At 41.0% G+C, this 12,886-nt stretch overlaps 1 long non-coding RNA gene across 1 annotated transcript; it reads right to left on the bottom strand.

Moving 5' to 3' along the window:
• Window positions 1-2,741: 2,741 nt before the first annotated feature.
• LOC139434906 (uncharacterized) lies at window positions 2,742-4,089 on the bottom strand. The gene is made up of 3 exons (XR_011644198.1): window positions 3,761-4,089; window positions 3,339-3,503; window positions 2,742-2,966 (listed from the first exon to the last, which is right to left on the bottom strand). It is a non-coding gene; the product is annotated as an uncharacterized lncRNA (long non-coding RNA).
• Window positions 4,090-12,886: the final 8,797 nt, after the last annotated feature.

Raw genomic sequence — 12,886 nt, 5'->3', positions numbered from 1 at the left:
CTGCTGTTAGAGAGCTATCATAGTGAATCAATATTGACTGTGAATGTATGCAAACATGTATGGCATATAGCTGTGTAACAGCAGTAAAATCCATGTCTCACTTATTCTGACTATGTACTTAACCCCAAATTAAATTAGAAATATTGGCAGAAATACAGCTTTCCCACTCAATACAAGTGGAACCTGGCTCCAGACGGTGTCCTAGGTTTATATAGTGTCTGATGTGATGTGTGGGATGTGCTTGTGCTTATGTGTGTTTAGCATGCTAAGCTAACGTTAGCTCATGTTGACATGCTGGCCTAATGTAATGTATTAATCTCTGCTGTGTGTAATGTGAATCAGCAGAAAATGAAGAGAAAGTCAGACATGTTTTTGTTTGTTTAAGAGGAAGATGCGTAAAAGGACAGCCAGAGCTGGCAGAGGAGCAGCAGCATAGGGCTAGGGAGGAGGAAGAGCAGGAGAAAGAGGAGGGAGAGGAGGAGGAGGACGAAGAAGAAGAGGAGAAGGAAGAAGATGAGGAAGAGGAGCAGGAGGAGGAGAAAGATGAGGAGAAAGATGAGGGAGAGGAGGAGCAGGAGGAGGAGAAAGATGAGGAAGAGGAGAAGAAAGATGAGGAGGAGGAGAAAGATGAGGGAGAGGAGGAGGAGAAGAAAGATGAGGGAGAGGAGGAGGAGAAAATGAGGGAGAGGAGGAGGAGAAAGATGAGGGAGAGGAGGAGGAAGATGAGGGAGAGGAGGAGGAGGAAGAAGAGGAGGGAGAGGAGGAGAAAGATGAGGGAGATGAGGAGGAAGAGGAGGAGAAGATGAGGAGGAGAAAGGTGAGGAGAGGAGAAAGATGAGGATAAGGAAGAGGAGGAGGAGAAAGATGAGGAGGAGAAAGATGAGGGAGAGGAGGAGGAAGATGAGGGAGAGGAGGAGGAGAAAGATGAGGGAGAGGAGGAGGAAGATGAGGAGGAAGATGAGGGAGAGGAGGAGAAAGAGGAGGAGAGGAGGAGGAGAAAGATGAGGAGAAAGATGAGGGAGAGGAGGAGAAAGATGAGGAGGAAGAGGAGGAGGAGGAGAAGGTGAGGAGAGGAGAAAGATGAGGAGGAGGAAGAGGAGGAGGAGAAAGATGAGGGGAGAAATATGAGGAGGAGGAGGAGGAGGAGGAGGAGAAAGATGAGGGAGAGGAGGAGGAAGATGAGGGAGAGGAGGAGGAGAAAGAGGAGGGAGAGGAGGAGGAAGATGAGGGAGAGGAGGAGGAAGATGAGGAGGAGGAAGATGAGGGAGAGGAGGAGAGGAGAAAGATGAGGGAGAGGAGGAGGAGAAAGGTGAGGAGAAAGATGAGGAGGAGGAGAAAGGTGAGGATAAGGAAGAGGAGGAGGAAGATGAGGGAGAGGAAGATGAGGAGGGAGAGGAGGAGGGGGAGAAAGATGAGGATGGAGAGGAGAAGGAGGGGGAGAAAGATGAGGATGAGGAGGAAGATGAGGGAGAGGAAGATGAGGAGCTCTGAAGAAAGATCCGGAACAATTTAACAAGGGAATCAATTGGGAGCTAACTGGACTTTTTGTCACTTCATACCCTCAAGAGGCATTTTGTTTAATATAAAACATTTTTGGGGGAGAATTTTGAGCTGTCCTGCACTCTGTTTTGAGATCAAAGCACTCTAGAGTTAACGAGCTGCTCCATCCACATCTAATAGCTGAAGGTATTGTGGTCATTTGAAAGTTGGAATGAAGTGTCTGGCTGAAATTATGTGGAAGGAGATGCATTTGGCGCAAAGTGTAGGAAAAGTCTCCCATTGACTTCAATGTTAAAAAAATAGTTTAAAAAGCTGAATATTTCAAAAAGTATGAAATATTTTTGAAAAAGTTGAAGGTTTCTTATCAATTGCTGAAAAGGTTGAATAGTTTAATATTTGAATGGTTTCTGTAGCTGAAAGTAAGCTGAAGTTATGGAGAGCCAAAGTATTGGCTGAAATAATAAGGGGAAGAATAAAGTTTTGAAGTACTATAGTGGAATGCTGTAAACAGCATTCGCACTAACTAGACAAACAGTCAATACAGGCGATGACGTGACGTTTGCGCGTCCCCGCGAACAGGGCGTCAATGTTTGCAAGGCTTCTATCTGCGGCATAACACCGGCTCAAAGCTAACTATAAACATAAATACTAAAGTGTAAAACACAGCAAAACTATATTCATAAATGCAAGTGTAAAATAGTGTGGACAATTGTAAACATGGATGGAGACTAAAGTATCCACAACATAAAATAATATATTAAATATAACCTCAATCTTTCTTCTAGACATGTTAAAAGCTTGCTTGAATGGGTTATAGGTTTATTTTGTTCTCTCGTCTTTGAAATATATAAGGAATGTGTTGTTTGAGTCTAGTAGAACGAGGGTATTACAATTGAGCAATTTCTACATGTATTATGTATTTATCATGTATTCTTAATACCATTACAAAATAAACATGTAATAATGTTTTAGAGGAGGACCTCAAGCTAGCAAACTCAATTTCTTGCTTTAAATCTCTTAAAAGTAAGGGGCTTTTTCCTAACTGATGGTGTTTGTTATTGCTTTATAAATTCATGTACGTTTATGATTTTTTTATGTTGGGTGCCATTCATTATCAACAAGAGATAAGATAAGTCAAAGAAGTACTTTATTGATGGCAGTATAAAAATACAAATGTTGTATCAAAAAGGCATGCCATTAAACAATACAAATAAAAAATGTAAAACTGTATTGCAGCCAGCATAAATATACATGGAATTGTAAATATAAAATGAACATTTTAAAGAAAATAAATAAACAAGGAAGTACAAATGTTGCATTTAAAAATGAACTAGATACAAAATATATAATATGTACAATAACTATTAAGGTTTTTTGAAGTATCACGGAGGAGACGGGCCAGTCGGCTGCCCAGTCATGGTGCCGTTCCTGCTGGGCCCGATCCTCACCTCCTCGTTTCCTCTTGCCTGGGTGACAATAAGATAATAATTAGCAATAAGGAAAAAACACAGGACAGGTACAGGTCACACAAGGATATAAGAATAACATGTATAAACAGAACAACAGTAAGGTGAACTAAAGAAAGTTCTGGCCCTAGATGTTTACAATGATTGTGAAAGTGAATTACATTATGTCCAGCCTGTTGATAATGAATATAAATATATGTATATGATTGGATGTCACACACAACTGTACTAGCTGCTTACTAGCTAAGACTTTACTTGAAACAGAGCATTTCCACACAGTGGTATAGCTTATTTTAATTACTGTTGATGGATGATCCAAGGTTTAAAAAAACAAAACACAATTCCAGTCGCTTTGCCATTTCTATTTCTTACCTCGAACCACACGCTGCGGTGTCGTGATGGCACTCGGTGTTGGTGGTTGAGTTGGTGTCGATTCTTCGGCTGGGGTCCGTTCTGGATTCGATGACGATGTGGACGGAACACTGCCATCAACCGTTGTTCGGGAATGTTCCTCCTCACGAGTCCCAATGTAATCATCTAGAACAGCAAAATGACTTGTTAATTCCACAAACTACTGCAGCACAATACTAAATAGCAACAACAACTATAGAAAAGAAAAACTGAACGTAAACAATGGCACATATGGTGTTAGCAAACAATAGCTCTAGCTAAGGCTATCTGCCTAGGCTATCTGCCTTAGCTAGCTATGTAGCTCTTCGGGGCTCCATAAAAGCATGGGTTGTCGAACATTAATGTAAGGATAAAATAGACTTCTTTGTTAGAAGTGAGCGTACCTTGCAGGGACTCCAGTAAAGCTGTTGCCGTTTTCCCTACATCGCAGGAAAGTCCTCGAAAATCCACGTTCGGACATCTGTGCAGAGACATCCTGGAACACTTTCACATTTCGCGTTGTTCCGTCGAGCTCCCGCTGGATTTTATCATCCCCAATGAGATGTAGGAACGTCGTCACCTCCTCGGTCGACCACGGTGTGCTTTTCTTCGACGTTGCCATTTTTGTAGCTCCTCCGTTTACAAAATGCTGCAAGCTTGCTTCTAGATATATATGCGACGCGAGGGATGATCTCTCTCGCGCGCGATCTTGTGACGATTCTCTCTCTGACCAATCAGCAGTCGAGTGTTGACGTCACAGCCCTGGCCTGGTCGCGTCTATCGTTATTCCAACCCAGTTTAGATTTAACCACGCCCACTTCCGCATTACGCAAGAACGTAGCTCTACGCGATAGCGTCATAGACTTCTTCTTCGGCAGTTATAGCGGTCGCGGTAAAGCAGGATATTGAATAGTTGTTTTTTGTCTTTCCAAAGGATTTGTTGACTGAAAGTAAACGATCCTGTAATCAAAGCCATATCGAAGAGTCCTGAGATTGTATTACTGGTGTTTTATCATCTATAAATAGCCTGTGTGTATTCTCAAATGTCGTTTTCAGGACAAACAAAAGACGTTTTAAATATCTTATCAGCTGGTGTAAGTGCAGCATATTGAATATAACCTTGACTATTACTGTGTACTTCATTTATCTGACAGCATTATTTAATGATACTATTTTATATATATATTTATATACATTTATTCATATACACACACACTTATATATGTACTCACACATGTATTTATTCATAAATATACACAGATGTATTCATTTATACACACACAGCATTATTTAATGATACTGTTTTATATATATATATATATATATATATATATACACACACACATTTATTCATTTATAAACATATAAACACACACTTATATGTACTCACACATGTATTTATTCAATATTCTGCACTTACACCAGCTGATAAGATATTTAAAACGTCTTTTGTTTGTCCTGAAAACGACATTTGAGAATACACACAGGCTATTTATAGATGATAAAACACCAGTAATACAATCTCAGGACTCTTCGATATGGCTTTGATCGTTTACTTTCAGTCAACAAATCCTTTGGAAAGACAAAAAACAACTATTCAATATCCTGCTCATCCTGCTTTACCGCGACCGCTATAACTGCCGAAGAAGAAGTCTATGACGCTATCGCGTAGAGCTACGTTCTTGCGTAATGCGGAAGTGGTTAAATCTAAACTGGGTTGGAACGATAGACGCGGCCTGGTCTGATAGAACCACGATTTTATGGGGCCGGAAAAAGTACCCGCTAGCCGGTACCAGGCTATATGGAAATGCCACCAAAAACTGGCCTGGCCGCTTGAGGACGGTTAAACGGGGCTACCCGCTGCAGTGGAAATGCGCCATTAAAAGAGCCGGCTCTTTGACCCGGCTCGTTCACGACCGACACATCACTAGTAAGAGGGGGGGGGGCGGCGTTCCCCCACGTCCACAATCACTACACCAAGCAAGCCATATGTTGTTCATCACTTTGGTTTAAAAGGCCCCCATATCAGCATGAGTAATAGCAGTGGCTGTTGTATAAAGTTGGCCTGTAGAAACGTCGCCCAGCTAAGCATGCGTGGTTAGCTGAGGTAGCAATAGCACTGCACACACCCACGTGTTGCAATACTAACACACAATGTCAATGACCGTCATAGCACTTGCACACAACAATTGGCAATATATTACTCACGTTTTACACTGCAAAGAAGGGTTTCTATTCACTTCGATGACTAACGTTATCTGGCCGTAGCCTACATGCCGTGGACACGCGGATAGCTCGATGACTGTGTTGTTGGTGGGGGTGAGGCAGCAAGTGAATGCAAATCTGACGCGATGGGTCTGTCTGCAGACCGCAGCAAGGAGGCGTTTCCTATAGGGGCGTTTCCTAACTTTTTTTATCCAGCTGCTTTTATAAATTCTCGCAGAAGAAGTCATTGTTCTAGTGATGGGAATTCCGGCTCTTCTTGCTGAGCCGGATCATTTGGCTCACCAAGAAGAGCCGGCTCTTTCGGCTCCCAAAGGGCTCTTCAGTTTACCACATATTATACCTTTTAATTAAATCAAATGTAGCGCTGTTTTGACTAATGATTTATATGTGTACACATATATCACTTAAATTATTCAAGACATCCTTTGTACTAAAGTATTCAAAAGTAAAAATTACATGTTTAATATAAATTATTTGCTGTGGCCAATTGTTTTCATTGTATTTACAGACCCGTGTAACTCTCTGATACCACCCAATGAATGCATTGCCTTACTTGTAGAACCACGCTACACAAAACAGATAGCAACACCTATAAACACTATTTAAAAAAAGGGGCTACTGTATCAACCTATATAAAGTATATACATATAGTTTTTCTCCCTGCAGGAGAGGGGAGCGTGCTTTGAGATCAACTGCTAGGCTGCAGCGGGGAGAAGAGGGGGACACAAAGTAGGAAGAGAAGTAATGGGTCAGAAACCCTCCTTTTTATGCAGCGGTCCAGACATAGACATCATAGCTACGGCGACATAGTTGCCAGTTACTTTTTGCATTAGGGCAGGGATATCTTTCAAGGTTTGACATAATGAATTGTGCTACTTTTAAAGCAAGCAACGATGTTTTCAAATCTGTAATCAAAAAGCTCCTCAAAAACACTATAGAAGCAGTTCCTGCCGTTGTTACGTTAGTTCAAACAGTAACAACGGACTACTTTTCTTAGCGGATGCATGTCAATTTAAATCAATACAAAAAACTATTTTTTAAATCAATAAAATCTTTTTCTAAATCCATAAAAACATTTCAATTATTATTGGGAGTCATGTCGTTACTTTGTTGAGAATGTGGCCATGTGTAATAAGCGGGATAATGTCCACATTGCATAATGTGCCTTCATGCCGATCTAGATCCCTCCGCAAAAACAAAACAAAAAACGTCTCGTTCGCGGGCGAGAGCCGGTGTCAGTACCAGATGTGTTCGGGGTACCAGATGTGTTCGGGTGTATTTCCGTCGCTCCCGTCATCCATCATATCCGTCGACTCACCTCCCTCTGCTCCCAGCGCTCTGCTGCCACACACCGGCCGTCTGCGGAACTGCAGCCGGAGGAACTCGGTACAGCTTGTTATGTGTGTGTACTTGTGCACATAAATAATGTTTCTAATTATTTACAATTAAAAAATATATATATTCTGCGTTACTTTAGCCAACACTTTTATAAGGCCACGAGATTAGATAATTACGAAATGTGTAGATAGAATACATATCTTTCAGGTTGTTATTTTGTCATTGTTTAATGTTTTATTTATCTTTTAGTATTTTTATATAGTATCTGAACTTTGGAGAGGAGTTGGGAGACACACGACACATCAAATCACATCTACAGATCAAGACGAAGCGAATGGAAGTACTCCTAGCGTGAACATGTTTGTGAAAACGTGTGCAAAGTCTCCGAAAATCCTAAGAATAAGCTCATATTTGAATTCCCCATAAAAAACACATCATTCAGTAAAAACAAGGCACCACTGATCATCTGCTCCCTGATCTCTCTGCGAATTGAAAGTACTTATTGCCGGAGATCGCATGCTGTGGTTTTATTAAATGTGCCAAGTGCTAGGACTGTCTTAGGGAAGAAAGCTTTCAGATGTGCAGCTCCACTAACTTGGAACAGTCTGCAAAAAGAATGGAAAATTACGAAGCTAGTACCACTACATGTTTTTAAAGCTTGGTTGGATGCTACACAATCAGATGCGGTTGGCACCTGTACATGTGGATAGATATGTTGTTCTGTTGTTTATGTTTTGCCTTTGATGTTATTCCATCCCATTTATCTCAACTCAAGTTAGTATTAAATGCAGACAACTCCAAACTCATGATATTCTCAAATGGCAAAAAGTTAACTTCTTTTCTCCCCAACATTTGTACTGTTCAAGGGACTGATATTTACATTGCAAGGGTCACTACATACACATATCTAGGTTTTATTATTGATCAGAACTTATCTTTCAAATCACACACTGAAAATGTTGTTTTAAAAATTAGGTTTCTCCGTTCAGACAAGGAAACATTTGATCTCTGCAACGTTTTTACCAGTATTGGATTCAGTATCTGCTTTACATGAATGTCTCTGACCAGTGCCTAAAGAGTTTGGATACTGTGTACCATTGAGCATTGTTTTATTACATATATATATTGTGAGTTTGGAATAAATATGCACTTTATGAAAATTATTAGTTGGTTACTGTTAGTAAAAAACAATAGGGTTAATACTGAATGTTTGTTACACTTGGATATGTTTTCATTGGACATTCAATTCAATACCTTTATTTATCCAGTTAAAATCCCATTGATATCAATGATATCTTTTTCAAGGGAGACCTGCAGCAGTAGGTTCCACATGAAGACATACAAACATAAACAACAGAACAACATATCTATCCACATGTACAGGTACCAACAGCATCTGATTGTGTAGCATCCAACCAAGCTTTAAAAACATGTAGTGGTACTAGCTTGGTAATTTCCCATTCTTTTTGCAGACTGTTCCAAGTTAGTGGAGCTGCACGTCTAAAAGCTTTCTTCCATAAGACAGTCCTAGCACTTGGCACATTTAATAAAACCACAGCATGCAATCTCAGGCAGTAAGTACTTTCAATTCGCAGAGAGATCAGAGAGCAGATGATCAGTGGGGCCTTGTTTTTACTGAATGATGTGTTTTTTATGGGGAATTCAAATATGAGCTTATTTTTAGGATTTTCGGAGACTTTGCACACGTTTTCACAAACATGTTCACGCTAGGAGTACTTCCAGTCGCTTCGTCTTGATCTGTAGATGTGATTTGATGTGTCGTGTGTCTCCCAACTCCTCTCCAAAGTTCAGATACTATATAAAAAGTACTATATAAAAGAAATAAAACATTAAACAATGACAAAATAACAACCTGAAAGATATGTATTCTATCTACACATTTCGTAATTATCTAATCTAGTGGCCTTATAAAAGTGTTGGCTGAAGTAACGCAGAATATATATATTTTTTAATTGTAAATAATTAGAAACATTATTTATGTGCACAAGTACACACACATAACAAGCTGTCCCGAGTTCCTCCGGCTGCAGTTCCGCAGACGGCCGGTGTGTGGCAGCAGAGCGCTGGGAGCAGAGGGAGGTGAGTAGACGGATATGACGGATGACGGGTGCGACGGAAATACACCCGAACATATCTGGTACCCCGAACACATCTGGTACCTACACCGGGGCTGCAGTCGGATAGTTTAAAAATCAGCTCCTAAATTCTAACCCTATCGTCTATTCCTTGACCTCTGAGTGAAACGTCACGGGGTTAAGGGATAGTGGATAGGAGAATTCAAAAGGACTTAGGAGAAGAGACTGCGGTACTTTAGAGAATCCGAATGCACTTTCACTATCCGACGTGTTTATGATGCGCCAGCGGACGTCATTGTGTGCGTCTGCTGCTGTGGGGGAACTATGGAAACCACAGTTTTCTATACAGCGGACTACAACATGGATGTTTAATAAGAACGAGGGACTACTGTAAACTAATCTAGAGACTCTGCACCGTGCTCTGATGCTGCTGCTTTGCTTTATGAACGTGGACAACAGAGAAACATATTCTTCAGGACCAAAGTTGGGATTGAAATAAAAAAGGAAAGTGAAACTTCTGCTCGTCACCCTCTCCCTCCGGTCCACATTAATACAAATGATCCCAATACGTATGATTGTATGAACTAAAGATCTTAAAATCAATACAGATGTATTTATTATAAACGTTAGTCCTTAACATCTATCACTGTGTATATCACCATTCAAACATCTTTTAAAAGTTGAACAAACCCCACACAGCTCAGTAAAGACTGAAATGTTGACTTTATTTGATCATTTCAGTAAAAAAGTAACATTCATATTTCTCTCTTTGATTATAATACTGATGAATGTTCAAAACAAAGCACGTTGGCTACTTACCACCTATGTTTTAAAAAGCTTAATAAGCACCGTAACTTTCATGATATCATTTCTCCGTCATAATCGTTTTTTTCCGTGAACGGCCGACTGTTGAGTGACGGCAAATGCTGCGGCTGCAAGGCATTGTGGGGCAGCATTTTCGCTTCTCCTGTCAGTTAGGGAGGTCCAGTGGTTCCTAAGCTAAAGGAGGTTATAAAGGAAGTTTGAAACCTCCTTTCCTATCATTCTCATCATTCTAGAGAATTCGAACGGCACTTGTCATGGCTGCCACTGAGGGACTTCCGGGTCATTTCACTCCTTTAGGAAGGTTCCTAAGCTAAATGGACTATTCGACTTCAGCCCGGCTCCCGTCGTTCACTATAGGAAACGCCCCTATAGGAAACGCCTCCTTGCTGCGGTCTGCAGACAGACTCTATTGAATCTGACCGGCACAGGGAAAGCCCTACCTGACTTAAGCCACTCCCTGAAGTCTGTATTCTTCTTCGTGTCCTTTGGTGTTTTTTGGTGGTTGGCTAACCAGGTTGCAGGTGCATTACCGCCTCCAACGGAACGGGAGTGTGCACAACACAGTTATATGCAACTACTTATTGCGGTAACTAATGGCGTTACTAGTTACCTATTCCCATTAATTAACGCCGTTATAGTTACTGTGATTGAAATGGGTGCGTTACTGCGTTACATTATGTGATCCAACTGAACCCTTGCCTTATGGCGAAAATGCACAGACACACTTGCTAACACACACAAATACACAACAACGCCCACCACCAGCACATACACATGCACACAGTAGGCTTGTTTGAGACAAGCAAGACCTGCGCAGACCTGCGCAATTGCGATCAACGTCTTGCTGGTGCGTTGCATGATGGTTAGTCATTTTGTCCGACTTGCTCTGGAGACTCGCCCACATGAGACTTTGAAATCTCGCGGGACAAAGACGCCCGCAGCCTTGAGAGCAAGGCGAGGCGAGTTGGCGCACTTGCTCTCCACGAGCTGCGGAAGCGAAATGCTTGATGGGAAACGGCTCGCTGGTATCTCGAGCTGAGCGCTCATTGGTGGTTTTTACCACGTGCTGCTGATGAAACTCTCCAATTGGCTGGCAAAAGTTTGTTGTTGTTTTGTGTCAGTTTTACGTCGTCACATCCATTCCCATTTTTCATCATTGTTCCACAATGTTTATCATCATGAAATTAATATCTATATATTTTATACTATACTTGCACTGCTTACCGTTTTCATACTTTATATATCTTAGCATATTCATACACACTGTTCATACTGCTCACAGGCTGATATCTAGTGTATTAATACACACTGTTCATACTGCTCTCAGGCTGATATCTAGTGTATTCATACACACTGTTCATACTGCTCACAGGCTGATATCTAGTGTATTCATACACACTGTTCATACTGCTCTCAGGCTGATATCTAGTGTATTCATACCCCACTGTTTATTCATCATTTCATTCATTCTATATGTTATTCTGTAGATTGTGTACATTACTTTCCACTTCACTGCTTGTTGCACCTGGTTAGAAGCTAAACTGCATTTCGTTGTCTCAGTACCTGTAATATGTGCAATAACAATAAAGTTTCTCTTTAAGTTAAACCAAATCATTAAAATAAAATATATTGTAATGTAATGATTTGGTTTAACCTTATTTATTGAATACATCATTTAAAATGGCAAGATTAAATCAAATTGCATCCATGTTGTACACATCATAAAGCTTAAAGTGGCAGCTAAAGAGTTAACACAGCAGCAGGTCTGTTCAATTCATGCTCATTCAGCTTCATGTGTGCGGATCTGAAGGGACTGATCATTTGTAGCCTGTCCACCTATCAGTTTTGCAAACATTAAGAGGGAGGAGCATTTCTATTACATCCACTTCATCTGCAACGAAAAACGCCAACGCAATTTCCGCCATTGCAAACCCAGCCAGTCAAGCCGACTCCGAGTCCGAGCTGTCCGACTTAAGACGAGCTTTTTGACACCTCCCCCGGCTGCGATCGGCTACTCTCGTCTACTTTCGAGGCGAGCCGCAATGTGTCTCAAACAAGCCTAATGGCACATGCAAGTATCAGCGAGAGCAGCAGTGCATTTACAACTTGGAGATATAAGCACTATTGTGAATTTGTGGGGATAAAGGACGCACAAAATATTACAGATATATATATATATATAAAGTAAACACTAGATGAGTGACCCGCACTACTGGCCAATGGAGACTGACGTCGCCACATGGCGCCCATCGTGGCACAGGCAGCGCGCTCATTCATAACATCATGTATATGGTGCACGATTGAAATAACCGTAGATTGCTCAGTTATCAACCAATTTCCTAACTGTTGCAGTTGTTAGACACATCGAAGATGTAGTCATGATACTGCATACTTATATGTATAGTTATGACCTTCTTTTCTCAACATCTCTTGTTGTCTCCTGTATCATAGCCATGCTAATAACGTTTATACTAAACCCATCCGTTAGTAAATCAGTCAAGATTTACGCAACATAAGAGTGTTTTCGTGCAGATCACTCACCTTACAACAGCTGTAATGTAGTTGTTGACTGTGTCAAGATGGCCGCCAGTGACCTACGCTGGCAACTCCCCCTTGAGCCATCTAGTGTTTATATATCTACGGTAGTAATGACCAGTGACCCATATGGAACTTGGCTATACATTAAAAAAGAACTATATTCCAAACAGCCTACAGCTGATAACAGTCTGTCTGATAATAATCCGGTCTAACACCACGTCAATGGTAATACATTACAATATCACGTCAGTCATTACCAGATACCTCACGAGACGTATTTCAGTGACAGCTTCGTGCCATTAGCAGTTAATGTATACATACTAGCAACTGTAGACATTATAATAACTCTACTCCAAACAATCTAGAGTAATTGACAGAGGTGCAGCACCAAACAAAACGCTATAAACTGACTCAATGAAACCAACAAGGCAATGTACATCCTCCCTAAAAAGCTGCACTGCGAAGTTGTCAGCCCTGGACAGTATGCAGGGCCATCCCTGGCCAACT

This window comes from Pseudochaenichthys georgianus, chromosome 12, assembly GCF_902827115.2.
Source record: "Pseudochaenichthys georgianus chromosome 12, fPseGeo1.2, whole genome shotgun sequence".
Lineage (NCBI taxonomy): Eukaryota > Metazoa > Chordata > Actinopteri > Perciformes > Channichthyidae > Pseudochaenichthys > Pseudochaenichthys georgianus.
The sequence above is the reverse complement of the archived record's forward strand: the minus strand, read 5'-3'. Positions and strand labels throughout refer to the sequence as shown.